The following is a 23,154-nucleotide window of genomic DNA, read 5'->3' as shown; positions in this document are numbered from 1 at the left end:
CACCCCAAGGTGCTTCACAGGAGCGTTATCAGATAAAATTTGGTACCGATCCACAAAATGAGATATTAGGGCAGGTGACCTAAAACTTGGTCAAAAAAAGTTACGTTTTAAGGGGCGTCTTAACGGATGAGTGAGAGGTAGAGAGGCTGAGAGATTTAGAGAGTGAATTCCAGAGCTTCGGGCCTAGGTATTTGAAGGAACTGCCGCGATTGGTGGAGCGATTAAAATCGGGGATGCGCAAAAGGCAGTAATTGAAGGTATGCAGAGAGGGTTATCGGGCTGGAGGAGGTTACAGAGATAGAGGGGGATTTGAACGAAAGAATGTTAATTTTAAATCGAGCCGTTGTCGGAACGGGAGCTAATGTATGTCAACAAGCATAGGGGTGAAGGGTGAACGGGCCTTGGTGTGAGTTTGGATATGGACAGCAGGGTTTTGGATGAGCTCAAGTTTATGGAGGGTGGGATACCGGAGGTCGGCCAGGAGAGCATTGGAATAGTCAAGTCTAGAGGTAACAAAAGCATCGATGAGGGTTTCAACGGGAGATGGGCAGGGTGTAGACGGGCGATGTTACAGAGGTGGAAATAGACCGACTTGGTGAGGAGAGACTATATGGTCAAAAGCTCAGCACAGAGTCAAATAGGACTCCGACATTGTGAAAAGTTTGGTTCAGCTTGAGACAGTGGCTCAGCAGGTGGATCGAGTCGGTGGCTATGAAATGGAGTTTGTGGTGGGGCCAAAGACAATGGTTTCGGTCTTCCCAATATTTAATTGGAGGAAAATTCATTACTGAATTTCGGACAAGCAGCGTGACAAATCGAAGGCAGTGGAAGGATCGAGAGAGGTAGGTAGGTGAGGTAGAGCTGGGTATGGTTAGAGTACATGTGTGTATCTGATGCTGCATGTAGCGGAGAAATCGGAGGGTGTCAAGGATAGATCCTTGCGGGCTGTTGACCTTCTTCCTCCTAAGTTTCACCACCACATGCTTCGAGTAAGTACAAGACACTTGATGGTGGAATATACAGAACAGACTGTAATCCTTTACAGTGCAGGTGGTCAATTTATACCGTATACAGGAATAGCTCCGGATCCCTCTCTCTTTCGAGCTCTCCCAACTAACTCTGGAACTATCCACCCTTCTTATACACTTCAGTTTTCTGACTTCAAAGGTATACCTCACAGATAAGACTTCATGACTGATCTGTTCTTGGATTCTTTCAAGAACAACTTATTAAATAAACAGTCTTAGTTGAGTACATTCCATAAACAAGACTTCCTGACAAACTGTCCTCGGAACCTTTCAAGAACAGTTTATTGACAGCTTATTTACCTAAACCACCACTCTATACCATGGTTAATTGATCCCTCTACCTATGTTTATTACACTAATCACTAAGTTGTACAATAATCACTCATGGTCGATGCAATCCCAAACACTATCTCTTTGCAACACCCCTTTGTAGATTGTTATCAGACACTTGAAGAAGTCCATCGCCTCTTCTCCCAATTCCCTTCTAGTTTCCTGTTTATCTTATAAAGCCTGTTGCTTTCATAACCATTTGTAGTTATACAGGTTATTTCGATTATTAACCATTAACTCTCCAACATTTCCAACATATTCACCACTTTTTATTTCTTCTTATGCATCATATAGTGATGATGTGGAGATGCCGGTGATGGACTGGGGTTGACAATTGTAAACAATTTTACAACACCAAGTTATAGTCCAGCAATTTTATTTTAAATTCACAAGCTTTCGGAGACTTCCTCCTTCCTCAGGTAAATGTTTCAGGAGCTCCTTGAAGCCTACGCATTTATACATATAGAACAATACATGGTGTTTACAGACTGCCCCTGCAACTGCCCGTTGCCAAGGCAATCACCGTGTTCAGACAGAGAGGTGTCACCTGCAGAACCCCCGAATACACATTCAACAAAAAAACAAACAGGGAAAAAAAACAGAGAGAGGCAGAAACATCCGGAAGGCAGAGAGAGCCAGCAAATGACCCATTATATTAAAAACAGATAACATTTGTTCGCTGGTGGGGTAACGTGTAGCGTGACATGAACCCAAGATCCCGGTTGAGGCCGTCCTCATGGGTGCGGAACTTGGCTATCAATTTCTGCTCGACGATTTTGCGTTGTCGTGTGTCTCGAAGGCCGCCTTGGAGTACGCTTACCCGAAGGTCGGTGGATGAATGTCCATGACTGCTGAAGTGTTCCCCGACTGGGAGGGAACCCTCCTGTTTGGCGATTGTTGCGCGGTGTCCGTTCATCCGTTGTCACAGCGTCTGCATGGTCTCGCCAATGTACCATGCTCTGGGGCATCCTTTCCTGCAACGTATGAGGTAGACAACGTTTGCCGAGTCACAGGAGTATGAACCATGCACCTGGTGGGTGGTGTCCTCTCGTGTGATGGTGGTATCTGTGTCGATGATCTGGCATGTCTTGCAGAGGTTACCGTGGCAGGGTTGTGTGGCGTCGTGGACGCTGTTCTCTTGAAAGCTAGGTAATTTGCTGCGAACGATGGTCTGTTTGAGGTTGGGTGACTGTTTAAAGGCGAGTAGTGGAGGTGTGGGGATGGCCACAGCGAGGTGTTTGTCCTCATTGATGACATGTTGAAGGCTGCGGAGAACATGGCGTAGTTTCTCCTATAGTGAGGTGGACTGTGTATGATGAGATGGACTGTGTATGGTGAGGTGGACTGTGTGTACATTACAGGCTTCAGTTGCTCTTCTGACAGTTGGGTCAATGACATTATCTTCTTCGCCCAACTGCAAAGTGTTAACATGATGATCAGTAACAGAATCTGAGAGGTCACAATGCAAACTATGGGGTGCAATGCAATATTCGAAATTTCCAGTGGCTGATGGTGACCACGCTAGTTACTGCTCCCACTTAGAAACGACTCCCACCCTTGTAATATCTCCCACCCGAGTAACAGCTCCCACCCTAGCAAAGACTCCCAGCCTAGTAACAATGCGACCCAGTAAAGGCTCCCACCCTCTTAACGGCTCCCACCCTAGTAACGACTCCCACCATGAGTGCTTAAACTCACGCTCTGTTCTCGTTTGGATCACCTTTATCTGATCCATATCGTCTTCAGTTCCCAAATCTAACCTCCAATCACTATATTTCAACTTGTTCAGTTCCATCTTCACATGCTCATTACCTATTAATTGTCTACTTTTCTTGATATTTAGTCCCACCTCCATATTACTAATCGAATAGTTAAACTGTCCCACAGTCTTACAATATACCATTGTGGAGCATTCAACAAGGAACCGTCACACATTGATATCGATCGAGTACCGTGTACACAATACAATACATATATATATAGTCTGACAATCGATCATATCAATAGTCACAATATTACATTTAGTTCTAAAACATAACAGTCCACGTCTAGCACTATATAACATAGGCTCACAAGTTTCCACACATGGGTTACAATCACCCGAGTTACGTTCTCTCTAATCGGCTGAGTGGGTGGAAAGCTTATCCATCCAAACTTATTATCCAGGCAACTTGTTACATGATAGTGCAGATAGCTGCCTGTTGCGGTATCAAAGGTGGATCCCCAGTCTTCTCGGTCTTTACAAACGTATCGGAGCCCCCCTATAATTAGTCTCACGTCGACATAAGAGTATAGCATTAACATCCTGTGGGATTCACCAGAACTATTGGCAAACCATTTCAGTACACAGTCCGGACAGTAGGGCCCAGGAGCGCAGGTTACCATTAGCAAACTGGCTAAGATGACTAGAAAGTTGACTCCAGCCCAGTAGGGTAATTGAGTGCCTATGGTCTGTTGTAGTGACATTTTCTAGCCATCCATGACAGCTTGAATATCGAGACAGACCACAGCCCAAGATATCTTTAAAGGATCCGAAGTAATTGCTCTTAATTTTATCCCATAAATCTTATGATTCAGTAATTACCATATTTACAAGCTCCTGAGCCATGGCTGATTCAGCCCCGAGCTCACCTTTCATGGAGTGGGCCACTGCTTGTACATCTTACAACGCTTTGTAATTTGTTCATGAGGACCTCATTACTCAGCATTAAGGGACGCCGCTCCCAGTGTTACTCAGGCCGCTTGGGTATCTAGACGGTCATGTTTTACTCTAATTTGGACACTGGACAAGGACCGTGAACATTTATTATACTTCTGCGACAAATCACATTAGGATAGGATAAATGTTTCACCCTTATAGGAAACGATATCATATTGCCTGCTCTCCCACACAAAAATGTCAGGAGAGTGGAAGTGTTACGTGCAACCTCCCAATATTGCCTGTGTACGTATGTGAAGTATTTACACAGATGTTCATGGCAATATTCTATTGTTGGTTGAAAAGTTTTACGTGTAAGAGGTTTCATTACCATGCCACCACGCAGTGAGAAAGTGACTGAGGATGGTTCCATCATTACCCCAGACCATTGAGATCACTCCACACGGAGGCCAAGCCCCTTTTGTGAACTATCTGATAACGGACTTTTTATTGTAAACAATCATAGTGTCCCATACATTCGTCACTGCATCACATAAAAGGCTGCAGCTGCGACGCGCAATCCTCTTTCTTAATACACGTACAAAGTTGTTATTTAATTTACACCGTAAGCACCCTGGCGCAAACATAACAGAAATATAATATTGTCCCCGCATTCCATTGTTGTAAGGACCTTAACTCTGCCGTCCAAAACTGATTCATTGATTCTCAAAGCATTTCACCGAGCAATTATACCAACACAAAGACTCATCTCGGGTCACATCGGTAAAAGCAGTCCCAGAGATACGACAGTGATCATTTACTTCTTCCACCCATTCAGCCCGATGGATAACAAGGCTCGGTTGGACAAAGGCAAACGTTTCATAGGTGAGAGTTTTATTCAGTACCATTGTAAACCAACCATGAGCAAAAACATACCACAGACAAGAGAGTATAACCACGATGCCATTTCTCTCAATCGCATTGGATCGTGGCTCGATTCACTACCAGGGATTCTTTATTAGCGCTCATCTGTAAGAGTAACAACGTTTTCATCGTTCACTTCAACATTTTCTCCTTCTTCTGATTGTTGACAAGGTTCAAGCAGAGTCAAGCACATACTAGAAACCAAAAAAAAAAGATACACAATTTTTTGTGGAAGCCGTCAACTTCTTAGCAGGAAGAAGACGGACACAGGCATCACCAACCTGTGCCACACAGCCATTCACAGCTTTCAAGTTAACTTTTAAAAAAAACTTTGCCAAATGAAGAAGAGCAACATTCCATTCTTCTCTTATAAAGATATCGTGTCTGCTAAACATGCTCAAAGTTCCGAATACAACTAAACCCAGATTTTTTTTTCGAAGTCGTCTACTCTGACTTTAACACTGTGCAACAATGCTGTAGTCCATTTCACTAGATTTCATCAGATTGTTATCACAGAGACAGCAGTAGATCCTTTAAACTTGAGGGAAGGAAACGGAGCCACAGCCAACAGCATCGAAATATTGACAAAGGCTTTTAAAGAGACAATACCATTCAGACAGTCTTTTTACAGAGACAGTGAAAACAAAATAATTTGTACGATGGAATAATGTGTCTCACTCCTGATTTTTTCTCATTTCCCCCTTTTGTGTTCCAAGTGGTTTAATTTGCGTTACACGCGACCATGAGACTCCCAATGACCCAATGTTGACAGCATCTTCAGACAGAAAATCTTCCCACAAACTTTGATCAGCGTCAACACTTTTTAAAGAAAAATAGGCATTTTACAGAAGGCATCAAAGTCGCTCGAATGGCTTGTTAGATTAAAGAATGATCGGCTGCCCGCTGCTCGATTAGCATTTATGGTGGCGAAAAAGCAAATGTTGATCAGGAACAAGCATTGGGCTCAGTGGTGGGACATTCGTTGGGACCAGAACGACGAGCACCAAGAAAGCAATGTTCCCTGAACGGGAATCGAACCCGGGCCGTGGCGGTGAGAGCACCAAATCCGAACCACGAGACCACCAGGGAAGCTACGGCTGATGCCTGCGAGAGAGGAGTCCAACCTTTTCTTTCCTAATTGTCCCTTTGAAATTCAGGTCTCTTTCGATCCAAAAAAAAGCTGCTGGCCCAAAATGGCATTTTCTTTTAGTACATCGGAACATGGAACATTCACGGCACAGCGGGAGGCCATTCGGCCCATCGTGTTTGTGACGGTCATTGAACAACATAAAACACTGGTTCAGACTATGACAGCACCAAGTTCGGGTAGGCATGCACACAAAATGGATGAAAGATGATGGACTTTGAGAGACGATGGGTTTTGCAGATGCCAGGATAAATAAACTGAAAGAGCTCATCAGCCTGCTTCTTTCAGATACTGAATGTCTTTGTGCTCAAGAGATGTTCTCACTGCCCATTATCTCCAGTCGCACACTCCTTCCAATCTTGCACACCTCCCTTCGCTTTGAAACCGTGCATTTTTTTACACTGGGCCTCATTTTGAAGAAAGCGGTGCTGTGATCAGCTGGTGTTGTTAAGGAGATGTAGTGGCAGAAGAGACATAAAAGACTTATATAACAGAGACTGTTCTGACACTGTGAGCTATAGTTAAAGGTAGGCGACAATTAGAGTGTCAGGCAGCAGATCTTTTCCAAATCTGTTAGAAATGGCAACAAAAACCTTCCCACAAACTTTGATCAGCGTCACGACTCTTTAAAAATAAATACTGGCATTTTACAGAAGGCAAGAAAGTACATTGTGTGTCACTCTAATGGGTTGTGAGATAAAGGAATGATGGGCAGCCCCTTGTTGCAACCACAGCAGTGTAAAACTGATAGCGATCAGGAGCAATCACTGGCATCAGAACGAACAGCACTTTGCAAATAACGTTCCCTGACCGGGAATCATACCCGGGCCGCGGCGGTGAAAGCGCCGAATCCTAACCACTAGACCACCAGGGAAGCACATGGCACGATCTTGCAGGCCATCAGTCCAAGCCTCTTTTTCCTATTTGTCTCTGCAATTCACGTCCCTTTCTCCCCAAACAAGCTGCTCGGCCAAAATGGCATTTTCTTTTAGTACATAGAAACACAGAACATTCAGGGCACAGAAGGAGGCCATTCGGCCCATCGTGTCTGCGACGGTCATCGAAGAACATGAAACACTTGTTCAGACAATGACAGCACCAAGTTCGGGTCGGCATGCACTCGAAATGGATGAAAGATGTTGGGCATTGAGGGACGATGGGTTTTGCTGATGCCAGGAGAAATAAACTCAAAGATCTCATCTCCCTCCTTTCAGGTACTGATAATGTTCAAGAGATGTTCTCACTGCCTCAGGCCCATTATCTCCAGTCGCACACTCCTTCCAATCTTGCACATCTTCCTTAGCTTTGAAAACGCTCATTTTTTACACTGGAATTCAATTTGAAGAAAGAGGTGCTGTGATTAGTTGGTGTTGTTAAGGAGATGTCGTGCCAGGAGAGACATGAATGGCTAATGAGAACAGTTACTGTTCTGACACTGTGAGCTACAGTTAAAGGTTGGCGACAATTAAAGTGACAAGCAACAGGTCTTTTCCGAATCTTGGGAGAAATGGCAAAAAAAATCTTCCCACAAACTTTGATCAGCGTCAACACATTTTAAAGAAATGTAGGCATTTTACAGAAGGCATGAAAGTGCATTGTATGTCGCTCTAATGGCTTGTTAGATTAAAGAATGATCGGCTGCCCGCTGCTCGATTAGCATTTATGTTGGCGAAAAAGCTAATGTTGATCAGGAGCAAGCATTGGGCTCAGTGATGGGACATTCGTTGGCACCAGAACGACGAGCACCAAGAAAGCAATCTTCCCTGACCGGGAATCGAACCCGGGCCGCGGCGGTGAGAGCGCCGAATCCTAACCACTAGACCACCAGGGAAGCTACGGCTGATGCATGCGAGAGAGGAGTCCAACCTTTTCTTTCCTAATTGTCCCTTTGAAATTCAGGTCTCTTTCGATCCAAAAAAAAGCTGCTCGCCCAAAATGGCATTTTCTTTTAGCACATTGGAACATAGAACATTCACGGCACAGTGGGAGGCCATTCGGCCCATCGTGTTTGTGACGGTCATCGAACAACATAAAACACTGGTTCAGACAATGACAGCACCAAGTTCGGGTAGGCATGCACACAAAATGGATGAAAGATGATGGACTTTGAGAGACGATGGGTTTTGCAGATGCCAGGATAAATAAACTGAAAGAGCTCATCAGCCTGCTTCTTTCAGATACTGAATGTCTTTATGCTCAAGAGATGTTCTCACTGCCTCAGGCCCATTATATCCAGTCGCACACTCCTTCCAATTTTGCACACCTCCCTTCGCTTTGAAACCGTGCATTTTTTTTTACACTGGGCCTCATTTTGAAGAAAGCGGTGCTGTGATCAGCTGGTGTTGTTAAGGAGATGTAGTGGCAGAAGAGACATAAAAGTCTAAAAAAACAGTGACTGTGCTGACACTGTGAGCTATAGTTAAAGGTTGGCGACAATTAGAGTGTCAGGCAGCAGATCTTTTCCAAATCTGTTAGAAATGGCAACAAAAACCTTCCCACAAACTTTGATCAGCATCACGACTCTTTAAAAATAAATACTGGCATTTGACAGAAGGCAAGAAAGTACATTGTGTGTCACTCTAATGGGTTGTGAGATAAAGGAATGATGGGCAGCCCCTTGTTGCAACCACAGCAGTGTAAAACTGATAGCGATCAGGAGCAATCACTGGCATCAGAACGAACAGCACTTTGCAAATAACATTCCCTGACCGGGAATCGAACACCGGCCGCGGCGGTGAAAGCGCCGAATCCTAACCACTAGACCACCAGGGAAGCACATGGCCCGATCTTGCAGGCCATCAGTCCAAGCCTCTTTTTCCTATTTGTCTCTGCATTTCACGTCCCTTTCTCCCCAAACAAGCTGCTCGGCCAAAATGGCATTTTCTTTTCGTACATAGAAACACAGAACATTCAGGGCACAGAAGGAGGCCATTCGGCCCATCGTGTCTGCGACGGTCATCGAAGAACATGAAACACTTGTTCAGACAATGACAGCACCAAGTTCGGGTCGGCATGCACTCGAAATGGATGAAAGATGTTGGGCATTGAGGGACGATGGGTTTTGCTGATGCCAGGAGAAATAAACTCAAAGATCTCATCTCCCTCCTTTCAGGTACTGATAATGTTCAAGAGATGTTCTCACTGCCTCAGGCCCATTATCTCCAGTCGCACACTCCTTCCAATCTTGCACATCTTCCTTAGCTTTGAAAACGCTCATTTTTTACACTGGAATTCAATTTGAAGAAAGAGGTGCTGTGATTAGTTGGTGTTGTTAAGGAGATGTCGTGCCAGGAGAGACATAAATGGCTAATGAGAACAGTTACTGTTCTGACACTGTGAGCTACAGTTAAAGGTTGGCGACAATTAAAGTGACAAGCAACAGGTCTTTTCCGAATCTTGGGAGAAATGGCAAAAAAAATCTTCCCACAAACTTTGATCAGCGTCAACACATTTTAAAGAAATGTAGGCATTTTACAGAAGGCATGAAAGTGCATTGTATGTCGCTCTAATGGCTTGTTAGATTAAAGAATGATCGGCTGCCCGCTGCTCGATTAGCATTTATGTTGGCGAAAAAGCTAATGTTGATCAGGAGCAAGCATTGGGCTCAGTGATGGGACATTCGTTGGCACCAGAACGACGAGCACCAAGAAAGCAATCTTCCCTGACCGGGAATCGAACCCGGGCCGCGGCGGTGAGAGTGCCGAATCCTAACCACTAGACCACCAGGGAAGCTACAGCTGATGCATGCGAGAGAGGAGTCCAACCTTTTCTTTCCTAATTGTCCCTTTGAAATTCTGGTCTCTTTCGATCCAAAAAAAAGCTGCTCGCCCAAAATGGCATTTTCTTTTAGCACATTGGAACATAGAACATTCACGGCACAGTGGGAGGCCATTCGGCCCATCGTGTTTGTGACGGTCATCGAACAACATAAAACACTGGTTCAGACAATGACAGCACCAAGTTCGGGTAGGCATGCACACAAAATGGATGAAAGATGATGGACTTTGAGAGACGATGGGTTTTGCAGATGCCAGGATAAATAAACTGAAAGAGCTCATCAGCCTGCTTCTTTCAGATACTGAATGTCTTTATGCTCAAGAGATGTTCTCACTGCCTCAGGCCCATTATATCCAGTCGCACACTCCTTCCAATCTTGCACACCTCCCTTCGCTTTGAAACCGTGCATTTTTTTTTACACTGGGCCTCATTTTGAAGAAAGCGGTGCTGTGATCAGCTGGTGTTGTTAAGGAGATGTAGTGGCAGAAGAGACATAAAAGTCTAAAAAAACAGTGACTGTGCTGACACTGTGAGCTATAGTTAAAGGTTGGCGACAATTAGAGTGTCAGGCAGCAGATCTTTTCCAAATCTGCTGGAAATGGCAACAAAAACCTTCCCACAAACTTTGATCAGCGTCACGACTCTTTAAAAATAAATACTGGCATTTTACAGAAGGCAAGAAAGTACATTGTGTGTCACTCTAATGGGTTGTGAGATAAAGGAATGATGGGCAGCCCCTTGTTGCAACCACAGCAGTGTAAAACTGATAGCGATCAGGAGCAATCACTGGCATCAGAACAAACAGCACTTTGCAAATAACGTTCCCTGACCGGGAATCGAACCCGGGCCGCGGCGGTGAAAGCGCCAAATCCTAACCACTAGACCACCAGGGAAGCACATAGAACAATCTTGCAGGCCATCAGTCCAAGCCTCTTTTTCCTATTTGTCTCTGCATTTCACGTCCCTTTCTCCCCAAACAAGCTGCTCGGCCAAAATGGCATTTTCTTTTCGTACATAGAAACACAGAACATTCAGGGCACAGAAGGAGGCCATTCGGCCCATCGTGTCTGCGACGGTCATCGAAGAACATGAAACACTTGTTCAGACAATGACAGCACCAAGTTCGGGTCGGCATGCACTCGAAATGGATGAAAGATGTTGGGCATTGAGGGACGATGGGTTTTGCTGATGCCAGGAGAAATAAACTCAAAGATCTCATCTCCCTCCTTTCAGGTACTGATAATGTTCAAGAGATGTTCTCACTGCCTCAGGCCCATTATCTCCAGTCGCACACTCCTTCCAATCTTGCACATCTTCCTTAGCTTTGAAAACGCTCATTTTTTACACTGGAATTCAATTTGAAGAAAGAGGTGCTGTGATTAGTTGGTGTTGTTAAGGAGATGTCGTGCCAGGAGAGACATAAATGGCTAATGAGAACAGTTACTGTTCTGACACTGTGAGCTACAGTTAAAGGTTGGCGACAATTAAAGTGACAAGCAACAGGTCTTTTCCGAATCTTGGGAGAAATGGCAAAAAAAATCTTCCCACAAACTTTGATCAGCGTCAACACATTTTAAAGAAATGTAGGCATTTTACAGAAGGCATGAAAGTGCATTGTATGTCGCTCTAATGGCTTGTTAGATTAAAGAATGATCGGCTGCCCGCTGCTCGATTAGCATTTATGTTGGCGAAAAAGCTAATGTTGATCAGGAGCAAGCATTGGGCTCAGTGATGGGACATTCGTTGGCACCAGAACGACGAGCACCAAGAAAGCAATCTTCCCTGACCCGGAATCCAACCCGGGCCGCGGCGGTGAGAGCGCTGAATCCTCACCACTAGACCACCAGGGAAGCTACCGCTGATGCATGCGATAGAGGAGTCCAACCTTTTCTTTCCTAATTGTCCCTTTGAAATTCAGGTCTCTTTCGATCCAAAAAAAAGCTGCTCGCCCAAAATGGCATTTTCTTTTAGCACATTGGAACACAGAACATTCACGGCACAGTGGGAGGCCATTCGGCCCATCGTGTTTGTGACGGTCATCGAACAACATAAAACACTGGTTCAGACAATGACAGCACCAAGTTCGGGTAGGCATGCACACAAAATGGATGAAAGATGATGGACTTTGAGAGACGATGGGTTTTGCAGATGCCAGGATAAATAAACTGAAAGAGCTCATCAGCCTGCTTCTTTCAGATACTGAATGTCTTTATGCTCAAGAGATGTTCTCACTGCCTCAGGCCCATTGTATCCAGTCGCACACTCCTTCCAATCTTGCACACCTCCCTTCGCTTTGAAACCGTGCATTTTTTTTTACACTGGGCCTCATTTTGAAGAAAGCGGTGCTGTGATCAGCTGGTGTTGTTAAGGAGATGTAGTGGCAGAAGAGACATAAAAGTCTAAAAAAACAGTGACTGTGCTGACACTGTGAGCTATAGTTAAAGGTTGGCGACAATTAGAGTGTCAGGCAGCAGATCTTTTCCAAATCTGTTAGAAATGGCAACAAAAACCTTCCCACAAACTTTGATCAGCGTCACGACTCTTTAAAAATAAATACTGGCATTTTACAGAAGGCAAGAAAGTACATTGTGTGTCACTCTAATGGGTTGTGAGATAAAGGAATGATGGGCAGCCCCTTGTTGCAACCACAGCAGTGTAAAACTGATAGCGATCAGGAGCAATCACTGGCATCAGAACGAACAGCACTTTGCAAATAACGATTCCTGACCGGGAATCGAACACGGGCCGCGGCGGTGAAAGCACTGAATCCTAACCACTAGACCACCAGGAAAGCACATGGCACGATCTTGCAGGCCATCAGTCCAAGCCTCTTTTTCCTATTTCTCTCTGCATTTCACGTCCCTTTCTCCCCAAACAAGCTGCTCGGCCAAAATGGCATTTTCTTTTCGTACATAGAAACACAGAACATTCAGGGCACAGAAGGAGGCCATTCGGCCCATCGTGTCTGCGACGGTCATCGAAGAACATGAAACACTTGTTCAGACAATGACAGCACCAAGTTCGGGTCGGCATGCACTCGAAATGGATGAAAGATGTTGGGCATTGAGGGACGATGGGTTTTGCTGATGCCAGGAGAAATAAACTCAAAGATCTCATCTCCCTCCTTTCAGGTACTGATAATGTTCAAGAGATGTTCTCACTGCCTCAGGCCCATTATCTCCAGTCGCACACTCCTTCCAATCTTGCACATCTTCCTTAGCTTTGAAAACGCTCATTTTTTACACTGGAATTCAATTTGAAGAAAGAGGTGCTGTGATTAGTTGGTGTTGTTAAGGAGATGTCGTGCCAGGAGAGACATAAATGGCTAATGAGAACAGTTACTGTTCTGACACTGTGAGCTACAGTTAAAGGTTGGCGACAATTAAAGTGACAAGCAACAGGTCTTTTCCGAATCTTGGGAGAAATGGCAACAAAAATCTTCCCACAAACTTTGATCAGCGTCAACACATTTTAAAGAAATGTAGGCATTTTACAGAAGGCATGAAAGTGCATTGTATGTCGCTCTAATGGCTTGTTAGATTAAAGAATGATCGGCTGCCCGCTGCTCGATTAGCATTTATGTTGGCGAAAAAGCTAATGTTGATCAGGAGCAAGCATTGGGCTCAGTGATGGGACATTCGTTGGCACCAGAACGACGAGCACCAAGAAAGCAATCTTCCCTGACCGGGAATCGAACCCGGGCCGCGGCGGTGAGAGCGCCGAATCCTAACCACTAGACCACCAGGGAAGCTACGGCTGATGCATGCGAGAGAGGAGTCCAACCTTTTCTTTCCTAATTGTCCCTTTGAAATTCAGGTCTCTTTCGATCCAAAAAAAAGCTGCTCGCCCAAAATGGCATTTTCTTTTAGCACATTGGAACATAGAACATTCACGGCACAGTGGGAGGCCATTCGGCCCATCGTGTTTGTGACGGTCATCGAACAACATAAAACACTGGTTCAGACAATGACAGCACCAAGTTCGGGTAGGCATGCACACAAAATGGATGAAAGATGATGGACTTTGAGAGACGATGGGTTTTGCAGATGCCAGGATAAATAAACTGAAAGAGCTCATCAGCCTGCTTCTTTCAGATACTGAATGTCTTTATGCTCAAGAGATGTTCTCACTGCCTCAGGCCCATTATATCCAGTCGCACACTCCTTCCAATCTTGCACACCTCCCTTCGCTTTGAAACCGTGCATTTTTTTTTACACTGGGCCTCATTTTGAAGAAAGCGGTGCTGTGATCAGCTGGTGTTGTTAAGGAGATGTCGTGGCAGAAGAGACATAAAAGTCTAAAAAAACAGTGACTGTTCTGACACTGTGAGCTATAGTTAAAGGTTGGCGACAATTAGAGTGTCAGGCAGCAGATCTTTTCCAAATCTGTTAGAAATGGCAACAAAAACCTTCCCACAAACTTTGATCAGCGTCACGACTCTTTAAAAATAAATACTGGCATTTTACAGAAGGCAAGAAAGTACATTGTGTGTCACTCTAATGGGTTGTGAGATAAAGGAATGATGGGCAGCCCCTTGTTGCAACCACAGCAGTATAAAAGTGATAGCAATCAGGAGCAATCACTGGCATCAGAACGAACAGCACTTTGCAAATAACGTTCACTGACCGGGAATCGAACCCGGGCCGCGGCGGTGAAAGCGCCGAATCCTAACCACTAGACCACCAGGGAAGCACATGGCACGATCTTGCAGGCCATCAGTCCAAGCCTCTTTTTCCTATTTGTCTCTGCATTTCACGTCCCTTTCTCCCCAAACAAGCTGCTCGGCCAAAATGGCATTTTCTTTTCGTACATCGAAACACAGAACATTCAGGGCACAGAAGGAGGCCATTCGGCCCATCGTGTCTGCGACGGTCATCGAAGAACATGAAACACTTGTTCAGACAATGACAGCACCAAGTTCGGGTCGGCATGCACTCGAAATGGATGAAAGATGTTGGGCATTGAGGGACGATGGGTTTTGCTGATGCCAGGAGAAATAAACTCAAAGATCTCATCTCCCTCCTTTCAGGTACTGATAATGTTCAAGAGATGTTCTCACTGCCTCAGGCCCATTATCTCCAGTCGCACACTCCTTCCAATCTTGCACATCTTCCTTAGCTTTGAAAACGCTCATTTTTTACACTGGAATTCAATTTGAAGAAAGAGGTGCTGTGATTAGTTGGTGTTGTTAAGGAGATGTCGTGCCAGGAGAGACATAAATGGCTAATGAGAACAGTTACTGTTCTGACACTGTGAGCTACAGTTAAAGGTTGGCGACAATTAAAGTGACAAGCAACAGGTCTTTTCCGAATCTTGGGAGAAATGGCAACAAAAATCTTCCCACAAACTTTGATCAGCGTCAACACATTTTAAAGAAATGTAGGCATTTTACAGAAGGCATGAAAGTGCATTGTATGTCGCTCTAATGGCTTGTTAGATTAAAGAATGATTGGCTGCCCGCTGCTCGATTAGCATTTATGTTGGCGAAAAAGCTAATGTTGATCAGGAGCAAGCATTGGGCTCAGTGATGGGACATTCGTTGGCACCAGAACGACGAGCACCAAGAAAGCAATCTTCCCTGACCGGGAATCGAACCCGGGCCGCGGCGGTGAGAGCGCCGAATCCTAACCACTAGACCACCAGGGAAACTACGGCTGATGCATGCGAGAGAGGAGTCCAACCTTTTCTTTCCTAATTGTCCCTTTGAAATTCAGGTCTCTTTCGATCCAAAAAAAAGCTGCTCGCCCAAAATGGCATTTTCTTTTAGCACATTGGAACATAGAACATTCACGGCACAGTGGGAGGCCATTCGGCCCATCGTGTTTGTGACGGTCATCGAACAACATAAAACACTGGTTCAGACAATGACAGCACCAAGTTCGGGTAGGCATGCACACAAAATGGATGAAAGATGATGGACTTTGAGAGACGATGGGTTTTGCAGATGCCAGGATAAATAAACTGAAAGAGCTCATCAGCCTGCTTCTTTCAGATACTGAATGTCTTTATGCTCAAGAGATGTTCTCACTGCCTCAGGCCCATTATATCCAGTCGCACACTCCTTCCAATTTTGCACACCTCCCTTCGCTTTGAAACCGTGCATTTTTTTTTACACTGGGCCTCATTTTGAAGAAAGCGGTGCTGTGATCAGCTGGTGTTGTTAAGGAGATGTAGTGGCAGAAGAGACATAAAAGTCTAAAAAAACAGTGACTGTGCTGACACTGTGAGCTATAGTTAAAGGTTGGCGACAATTAGAGTGTCAGGCAGCAGATCTTTTCCAAATCTGTTAGAAATGGCAACAAAAACCTTCCCACAAACTTTGATCAGCGTCACGACTCTTTAAAAATAAATACTGGTATTTTACAGAAGGCAAGAAAGTACATTGTGTGTCACTCTAATGGGTTGTGAGATAAAGGAATGATGGGCAGCCCCTTGTTGCAACCACAGCAGTGTAAAACTGATAGCGATCAGGAGCAATCACTGGCATCAGAACGAACAGCACTTTGCAAATAACGTTCCCTGACCGGGAATCGAACCCGGGCCGCGGCGGTGAAAGCGCCGAATCCTAACCACTAGACCACCAGGGAAGCACATGGCACGATCTTGCAGGCCATCAGTCCAAGCCTCTTTTTCCTATTTGTCTCTGCATTTCACGTCCCTTTCTCCCCAAACAAGCTGCTCGGCCAAAATGGCATTTTCTTTTCGTACATAGAAACACAGAACATTCAGGGCACAGAAGGAGACCATTCGGCCCATCGTGTCTGCGACGGTCATCGAAGAACATGAAACACTTGTTCAGACAATGACAGCACCAAGTTCGGGTCGGCATGCACTCGAAATGGATGAAAGATGTTGGGCATTGAGGGACGATGGGTTTTGCTGATGCCAGGAGAAATAAACTCAAAGATCTCATCTCCCTCCTTTCAGGTACTGATAATGTTCAAGAGATGTTCTCACTGCCTCAGGCCCATTATCTCCAGTCGCACACTCCTTCCAATCTTGCACATCTTCCTTAGCTTTGAAAACGCTCATTTTTTACACTGGAATTCAATTTGAAGAAAGAGGTGCTGTGATTAGTTGGTGTTGTTAAGGTGATGTCGTGCCAGGAGAGACATAAATGGCTAATGAGAACAGTTACTGTTCTGACACTGTGAGCTACAGTTAAAGGTTGGCAACAATTAAAGTGACAAGCAACAGGTCTTTTCCGAATCTTGGGAGAAATGGCAACAAAAATCTTCCCACAAACTTTGATCAGCGTCAACACATTTTAAAGAAATGTAGGCATTTTACAGAAGGCATGAAAGTGCATTGTATGTCGCTCTAATGGCTTGTTAGATTAAAGAATGATCGGCTGCCCGCTGCTCGATTAGCATTTATGTTGGCGAAAAAGCTAATGTTGATCAGGAGCAAGCATTGGGCTCAGTGATGGGACATTCGTTGGCACCAGAACGACGAGCACCAAGAAAGCAATCTTCCCTGACCGGGAATCGAACCCAGGCCGCGGCAGTGAGAGCGCCGAATCCTAACCACTAGACCACCAGGGAATCTACGGCTGATGCATGCGAGAGAGGAGTCCAACCTTTTCTTTCCTAATTGTCCCTTTGAAATTCAGGTCTCTTTCGATCCAAAAAAAAGCTGCTCGCCCAAAATGGCATTTTCTTTTAGCACATTGGAACATAGAACATTCACGGCACAGTGGGAGGCCATTCGGCCCATCGTGTTTGTGACGGTCATCGAACAACATAAAACACTGGTTCAGACAATGACAGCACCAAGTTCGGGTAGGCATGCACACAAAATGGATGAAAGATGATGGACTTTGAGAGACGATGGGTTTTGCAGATGCCAGGATAAATAAACTGAAAGAGCTCATCAGCCTGCTTCTTTCAGATACTGAATGTCTTTATGCTCAAGAGATGATCTCACTGCCTCAGGCCCATTATATCCAGTCGCACACTCCTTCCAATCTTGCACACCTCCCTTCGCTTTGAAACCGTGCATTTTTTTTTACACTGGGCCTCATTTTGAAGAAAGCGGTGCTGTGATCAGCTGGTGTTGTTAAGGAGATGTAGTGGCAGAAGAGACATAAAAGTCTAAAAAAACAGTGACTGTGCTGACACTGTGAGCTATAGTTAAAGGTTGGCGACAATTAGAGTGTCAGGCAGCTGATCTTTTCCAAATCTGCTGGAAATGGCAACAAAAACCTTCCCACAAACTTTGATCAGCGTCACGACTCTTTAAAAATAAATACTGTCATTTTACAGAAGGCAAGAAAGTACATTGTGTGTCACTCGAATGGGTTGTGAGATAAAGGAATGATGGGCAGCCCCTTGTTGCAACCACAGCAGTGTAAAACTGATAGCGATCAGGAGCAATCACTGGCATCAGAACAAACAGCACTTTGCAAATAACGTTCCCTGACCGGGAATCGAACCCGGGCTGCGGCGGTGAAAGCGCCGAATCCTAACCACTAGACCACCAGGGAAGCACATGGCACGATCTTGCAGGCCATCAGTCCAAGCCTCTTTTTCCTATTTGTCTCTGCATTTCACGTCCCTTTCTCCCCAAACAAGCTGCTCGGCCAAAATGGCATTTTCTTTTCGTACATAGAAACACAGAACATTCAGGGCACAGAAGGAGGCCATTCGGCCCATCGTGTCTGCGACGGTCATCGAAGAACATGAAACACTTGTTCAGACAATGACAGCACCAAGTTCGGGTCGGCATGCACTCGAAATGGATGAAAGATGTTGGGCATTGAGGGACGTTGGGTTTTGCTGATGCCAGGAGAAATAAACTCAAAGATCTCATCTCCCTCCTTTCAGGTACTGATAATGTTCAAGAGATGTTCTCACTGCCTCAGGCCCATTATCTCCAGTCGCACACTCCTTCCAATCTTGCACATCTTCCTTAGCTTTGAAAACGCTCATTTTTTACACTGGAATTCAATTTGAAGAAAGAGGTGCTGTGATTAGTTGGTGTTGTTAAGGAGATGTCGTGCCAGGAGAGACATAAATGGCTAATGAGAACAGTTACTGTTCTGACACTGTGAGCTGCAGTTAAAGGTTGGCGACAATTAAAGTGACAAGCAACAGGTCTTTTCCGAATCTTGGGAGAAATGGCAACAAAAATCTTCCCACAAACTTTGATCAGCGTCAACACATTTTAAAGAAATGTAGGCATTTTACAGAAGGCATGAAAGTGCATTGTATGTCGCTCTAATGGCTTGTTCGATTAAAGAATGATCGGCTGCCCGCTGCTCGATTAGCATTTATGTTGGCGAAAAAGCTAATGTTGATCAGGAGCAAGCATTGGGCTCAGTGATGGGACATTCGTTGGCACCAGAACGACGAGCACCAAGAAAGCATGGTTCCCTGACCGGGAATCGAACCCGGGCCGCGGCGGTGAGAGCGCCGAATCCTAACCACTAGACCACCAGGGAAGCTACGGCTGATGCATGCGAGAGAGGAGTCCAACCTTTTCTTTCCTAATTGTCCCTTTGAAATTCAGGTCTCTTTCGATCCAAAAAAAAGCTGCTCGCCCAAAATGGCATTTTCTTTTAGCACATTGGAACATAGAACATTCACGGCACAGTGGGAGGCCATTCGGCCCATCGTGTTTGTGACGGTCATCGAACAACATAAAACACTGGTTCAGACAATGACAGCACCAAGTTCGGGGAGGCATGCACACAAAATGGATGAAAGATGATGGGCTTTGAGAGACGATGGGTTTTGCAGATGCCAGGATAAATAAACTGAAAGAGCTCATCAGCCTGCTTCTTTCAGATACTGAATGTCTTTATGCTCAAGAGATGTTCTCACTGCCTCAGGCCCATTATATCCAGTCGCACACTCCTTCCAATCTTGCACACCTCCCTTCGCTTTGAAACCGTGCATTTTTTTTTACACTGGGCCTCATTTTGAAGAAAGCGGTGCTGTGATCAGCTGGTGTTGTTAAGGAGATGTAGTGGCAGAAGAGACATAAAAGTCTAAAAAAACAGTGACTGTGCTGACACTGTGAGCTATAGTTAAAGGTTGGCGACAATTAGAGTGTCAGGCAGCAGATCTTTTCCAAATCTGTTAGAAATGGCAACAAAAACCTTCCCACAAACTTTGATCAGCGTCACGACTCTTTAAAAATAAATACTGGCATTTTACAGAAGGCAAGAAAGTACATTGTGTGTCACTCTAATGGGTTGTGAGATAAAGGAATGATGGGCAGCCCCTTGTTGCAACCACAGCAGTGAAAAACTGATAGCGATCAGGAGCAATCACTGGCATCAGAACGAACAGCACTTTGCAAATAACGTTCCCTGACCGGGAATCGAACGCGGGCCGCGGCGGTGAAAGCGCCGAATCCTAACCACTAGACCACCAGGGAAGCACATGGCACGATTTTGCAGGCCATCAGTCCAAGCCTCTTTTTCCTATTTGTCTCTGCATTTCACGTCCCTTTCTCCCCAAACAAGCTGCTCGGCCAAAATGGCATTTTCTTTTCGTACATCGAAACACAGAACATTCAGGGCACAGAAGGAGGCCATTCGGCCCATCGTGTCTGCGACGGTCATCGAAGAACATGAAACACTTGTTCAGACAATGACAGCACCAAGTTCGGGTCGGCATGCACTCGAAATGGATGAAAGATGTTGGGCATTGAGGGACGATGGGTTTTGCTGATGCCAGGAGAAATAAACTCAAAGATCTCATCTCCCTCCTTTCAGGTACTGATAATGTTCAAGAGATGTTCTCACTGCCTCAGGCCCATTATCTCCAGTCGCACACTCCTTCCAATCTTGCACATCTTCCTTAGCTTTGAAAACGCTCATTTTTTACACTGGAATTCAATTTGAAGAAAGAGGTGCTGTGATTAGTTGGTGTTGTTAAGGAGATGTCGTGCCAGGAGAGACATAAATGGCTAATGAGAACAGTTACTGTTCTGACACTGTGAGCTACAGTTAAAGGTTGGCGACAATTAAAGTGACAAGCAACAGGTCTTTTCCGAATCTTGGGAGAAATGGCAACAAAAATCTTCCCACAAACTTTGATCAGCGTCAACACATTTTAAAGAAATGTAGGCATTTTACAGAAGGCATGAAAGTGCATTGTATGTCGCTCTAATGGCTTGTTAGATTAAAGAATGATCGGCTGCCCGCTGCTCGATTAGCATTTATGTTGGCGAAAAAGCTAATGTTGATCAGGAGCAAGCATTGGGCTCAGTGATGGGACATTCGTTGGCACCAGAACGACGAGCACCAAGAAAGCATTGCTCGCTGACCGGGAATCGAACCCGGGCCGCGGCGGTGAGAGCGCCGAATCCTAACCACTAGACCACCAGGGAAGCTACGGCTGATGCATGCGAGAGAGGAGTCCAACCTTTTCTTTCCTAATTGTCCCTTTGAAATTCAGGTCTCTTTCGATCCAAAAAAAAGCTGCTCGCCCAAAATGGCATTTTCTTTTAGCACATTGGAACATAGAACATTCACGGCACAGTGGGAGGCCATTCGGCCCATCGTGTTTGTGACGGTCATCGAACAACATAAAACACTGGTTCAGACAATGACAGCACCAAGTTCGGGTCGGCATGCACACAAAATGGATGAAAGATGATGGACTTTGAGAGACGATGGGTTTTGCAGATGCCAGGATAAATAAACTGAAAGAGCTCATCAGCCTGCTTCTTTCAGATACTGAATGTCTTTATGCTCAAGAGATGTTCTCACTGCCTCAGGCCCATTATATCCAGTCGCACACTCCTTCCAATCTTGCACACCTCCCTTCGCTTTGAAACCGTGCATTTTTTTTTACACTGGGCCTCATTTTGAAGAAAGCGGTGCTGTGATCAGCTGGTGTTGTTAAGGAGATGTAGTGGCAGAAGAGACATAAAAGTCTAAAAAAACAGTGACTGTGCTGACACTGTGAGCTATAGTTAAAGGTTGGCGACAATTAGAGTGTCAGGCAGCAGATCTTTTCCAAATCTGCTGGAAATGGCAACAAAAACCTTCCCACAAACTTTGATCAGCGTCACGACTCTTTAAAAATAAATACTGGCATTTTACAGAAGGCAAGAAAGTACATTGTGTGTCACTCTAATGGGTTGTGAGATAAAGGAATGATGGGCAGCCCCTTGTTGCAACCACAGCAGTGTAAAACTGATAGCGATCAGGAGCAATCACTGGCATCAGAACGAACAGCACTTTGCAAATAACGTTTCCTGACCGGGAATCGAACCCGGGCCGCGGCGGTGAAAGCGCCGAATCCTAACCACTAGACCACCAGGGAAGCACATGGCACGATTTTGCAGGCCATCAGTCCAAGCCTCTTTTTCCTATTTGTCTCTGCATTTCACGTCCCTTTCTCCCCAAACAAGCTGCTCGGCCAAAATGGCATTTTCTTTTCGTACATAGAAACACAGAACATTCAGGGCACAGAAGGAGGCCATTCGGCCCATCGTGTCTGCGACGGTCATCGAAGAACATGAAACACTTGTTCAGACAATGACAGCACCAAGTTCGGGTCGGCATGCACTCGAAATGGATGAAAGATGTTGGGCATTGAGGGACGTTGGGTTTTGCTGATGCCAGGAGAAATAAACTCAAAGATCTCATCTCCCTCCTTTCAGGTACTGATAATGTTCAAGAGATGTTCTCACTGCCTCAGGCCCATTATCTCCAGTCGCACACTCCTTCCAATCTTGCACATCTTCCTTAGCTTTGAAAACGCTCATTTTTTACACTGGAATTCAATTTGAAGAAAGAGGTGCTGTGATTAGTTGCTGTTGTTAAGGAGATGTCGTGCCAGGAGAGACATAAATGGCTAATGAGAACAGTTACTGTTCTGACACTGTGAGCTACAGTTAAAGGTTGGCGACAATTAAAGTGACAAGCAACAGGTCTTTTCCGAATCTTGGGAGAAATGGCAAAAAAAATCTTCCCACAAACTTTGATCAGCGTCAACGCATTTTAAAGAAATGTAGGCATTTTACAGAAGGCATGAAAGTGCATTGTATGTCGCTCTAATGGCTTGTTAGATTAAAGAATGATCGGCTGCCTGCTGCTCGATTAGCATTTATGGTGGCGAAAAAGCTAATGTTGATCAGGAGCAAGCATTGGGCTCAGTGATGGGACATTCGTTGGCACCAGAACGACGAGCACCAAGAAAGCAATGTTCCCTGACCGGGAATCGAACCCGGGCCGCGGCGGTGAGAGTGCCGAATCCTAACCACTAGACCACCAGGGAAGCTACGGCTGATGCATGCGAGAGAGGAGTCCAACCTTTTCTTTCCTAATTGTCCCTTTGAAATTCAGGTCT

At 45.2% G+C, this 23,154-nt stretch overlaps 16 non-coding genes across 16 annotated transcripts; all 16 read right to left on the bottom strand.

The window, feature by feature from the left end:
- Positions 1 to 6,869: 6,869 nt before the first annotated feature.
- Positions 6,870 to 6,941, bottom strand: trnae-uuc (transfer RNA glutamic acid (anticodon UUC)). The gene has a single exon. It is a non-coding gene; the product is annotated as a tRNA-Glu (tRNA).
- An 885-nt stretch (positions 6,942 to 7,826) lies between these two features.
- Positions 7,827 to 7,898, bottom strand: trnae-cuc (transfer RNA glutamic acid (anticodon CUC)). The gene has a single exon. It is a non-coding gene; the product is annotated as a tRNA-Glu (tRNA).
- An 869-nt stretch (positions 7,899 to 8,767) lies between these two features.
- On the bottom strand, positions 8,768 to 8,839 carry trnae-uuc (transfer RNA glutamic acid (anticodon UUC)). The gene has a single exon. It is a non-coding gene; the product is annotated as a tRNA-Glu (tRNA).
- An 885-nt stretch (positions 8,840 to 9,724) lies between these two features.
- Positions 9,725 to 9,796, bottom strand: trnae-cuc (transfer RNA glutamic acid (anticodon CUC)). The gene has a single exon. It is a non-coding gene; the product is annotated as a tRNA-Glu (tRNA).
- An 869-nt stretch (positions 9,797 to 10,665) lies between these two features.
- Positions 10,666 to 10,737, bottom strand: trnae-uuc (transfer RNA glutamic acid (anticodon UUC)). The gene has a single exon. It is a non-coding gene; the product is annotated as a tRNA-Glu (tRNA).
- A 2,783-nt stretch (positions 10,738 to 13,520) lies between these two features.
- Positions 13,521 to 13,592, bottom strand: trnae-cuc (transfer RNA glutamic acid (anticodon CUC)). The gene has a single exon. It is a non-coding gene; the product is annotated as a tRNA-Glu (tRNA).
- An 869-nt stretch (positions 13,593 to 14,461) lies between these two features.
- trnae-uuc (transfer RNA glutamic acid (anticodon UUC)) lies at positions 14,462 to 14,533 on the bottom strand. Its single transcript has one exon. It is a non-coding gene; the product is annotated as a tRNA-Glu (tRNA).
- An 885-nt stretch (positions 14,534 to 15,418) lies between these two features.
- trnae-cuc (transfer RNA glutamic acid (anticodon CUC)) lies at positions 15,419 to 15,490 on the bottom strand. Its single transcript has one exon. It is a non-coding gene; the product is annotated as a tRNA-Glu (tRNA).
- An 869-nt stretch (positions 15,491 to 16,359) lies between these two features.
- On the bottom strand, positions 16,360 to 16,431 carry trnae-uuc (transfer RNA glutamic acid (anticodon UUC)). The gene has a single exon. It is a non-coding gene; the product is annotated as a tRNA-Glu (tRNA).
- Positions 16,432 to 17,316: 885 nt separating this feature from the next.
- trnae-cuc (transfer RNA glutamic acid (anticodon CUC)) lies at positions 17,317 to 17,388 on the bottom strand. Its single transcript has one exon. It is a non-coding gene; the product is annotated as a tRNA-Glu (tRNA).
- An 869-nt stretch (positions 17,389 to 18,257) lies between these two features.
- trnae-uuc (transfer RNA glutamic acid (anticodon UUC)) lies at positions 18,258 to 18,329 on the bottom strand. The gene has a single exon. It is a non-coding gene; the product is annotated as a tRNA-Glu (tRNA).
- Positions 18,330 to 19,214: 885 nt separating this feature from the next.
- Positions 19,215 to 19,286, bottom strand: trnae-cuc (transfer RNA glutamic acid (anticodon CUC)). Its single transcript has one exon. It is a non-coding gene; the product is annotated as a tRNA-Glu (tRNA).
- Positions 19,287 to 20,155: 869 nt separating this feature from the next.
- On the bottom strand, positions 20,156 to 20,227 carry trnae-uuc (transfer RNA glutamic acid (anticodon UUC)). The gene has a single exon. It is a non-coding gene; the product is annotated as a tRNA-Glu (tRNA).
- Positions 20,228 to 21,112: 885 nt separating this feature from the next.
- Positions 21,113 to 21,184, bottom strand: trnae-cuc (transfer RNA glutamic acid (anticodon CUC)). The gene has a single exon. It is a non-coding gene; the product is annotated as a tRNA-Glu (tRNA).
- Positions 21,185 to 22,053: 869 nt separating this feature from the next.
- Positions 22,054 to 22,125, bottom strand: trnae-uuc (transfer RNA glutamic acid (anticodon UUC)). Its single transcript has one exon. It is a non-coding gene; the product is annotated as a tRNA-Glu (tRNA).
- An 885-nt stretch (positions 22,126 to 23,010) lies between these two features.
- On the bottom strand, positions 23,011 to 23,082 carry trnae-cuc (transfer RNA glutamic acid (anticodon CUC)). The gene has a single exon. It is a non-coding gene; the product is annotated as a tRNA-Glu (tRNA).
- Between the last annotated feature and the right edge of the window lie 72 nt (positions 23,083 to 23,154).

Source organism: Heptranchias perlo, chromosome 2, assembly GCF_035084215.1.
Source record: "Heptranchias perlo isolate sHepPer1 chromosome 2, sHepPer1.hap1, whole genome shotgun sequence".
Taxonomy (NCBI): Eukaryota; Metazoa; Chordata; class Chondrichthyes; order Hexanchiformes; family Hexanchidae; genus Heptranchias; species Heptranchias perlo.
The sequence above is the reverse complement of the archived record's forward strand: the minus strand, read 5'-3'. Positions and strand labels throughout refer to the sequence as shown.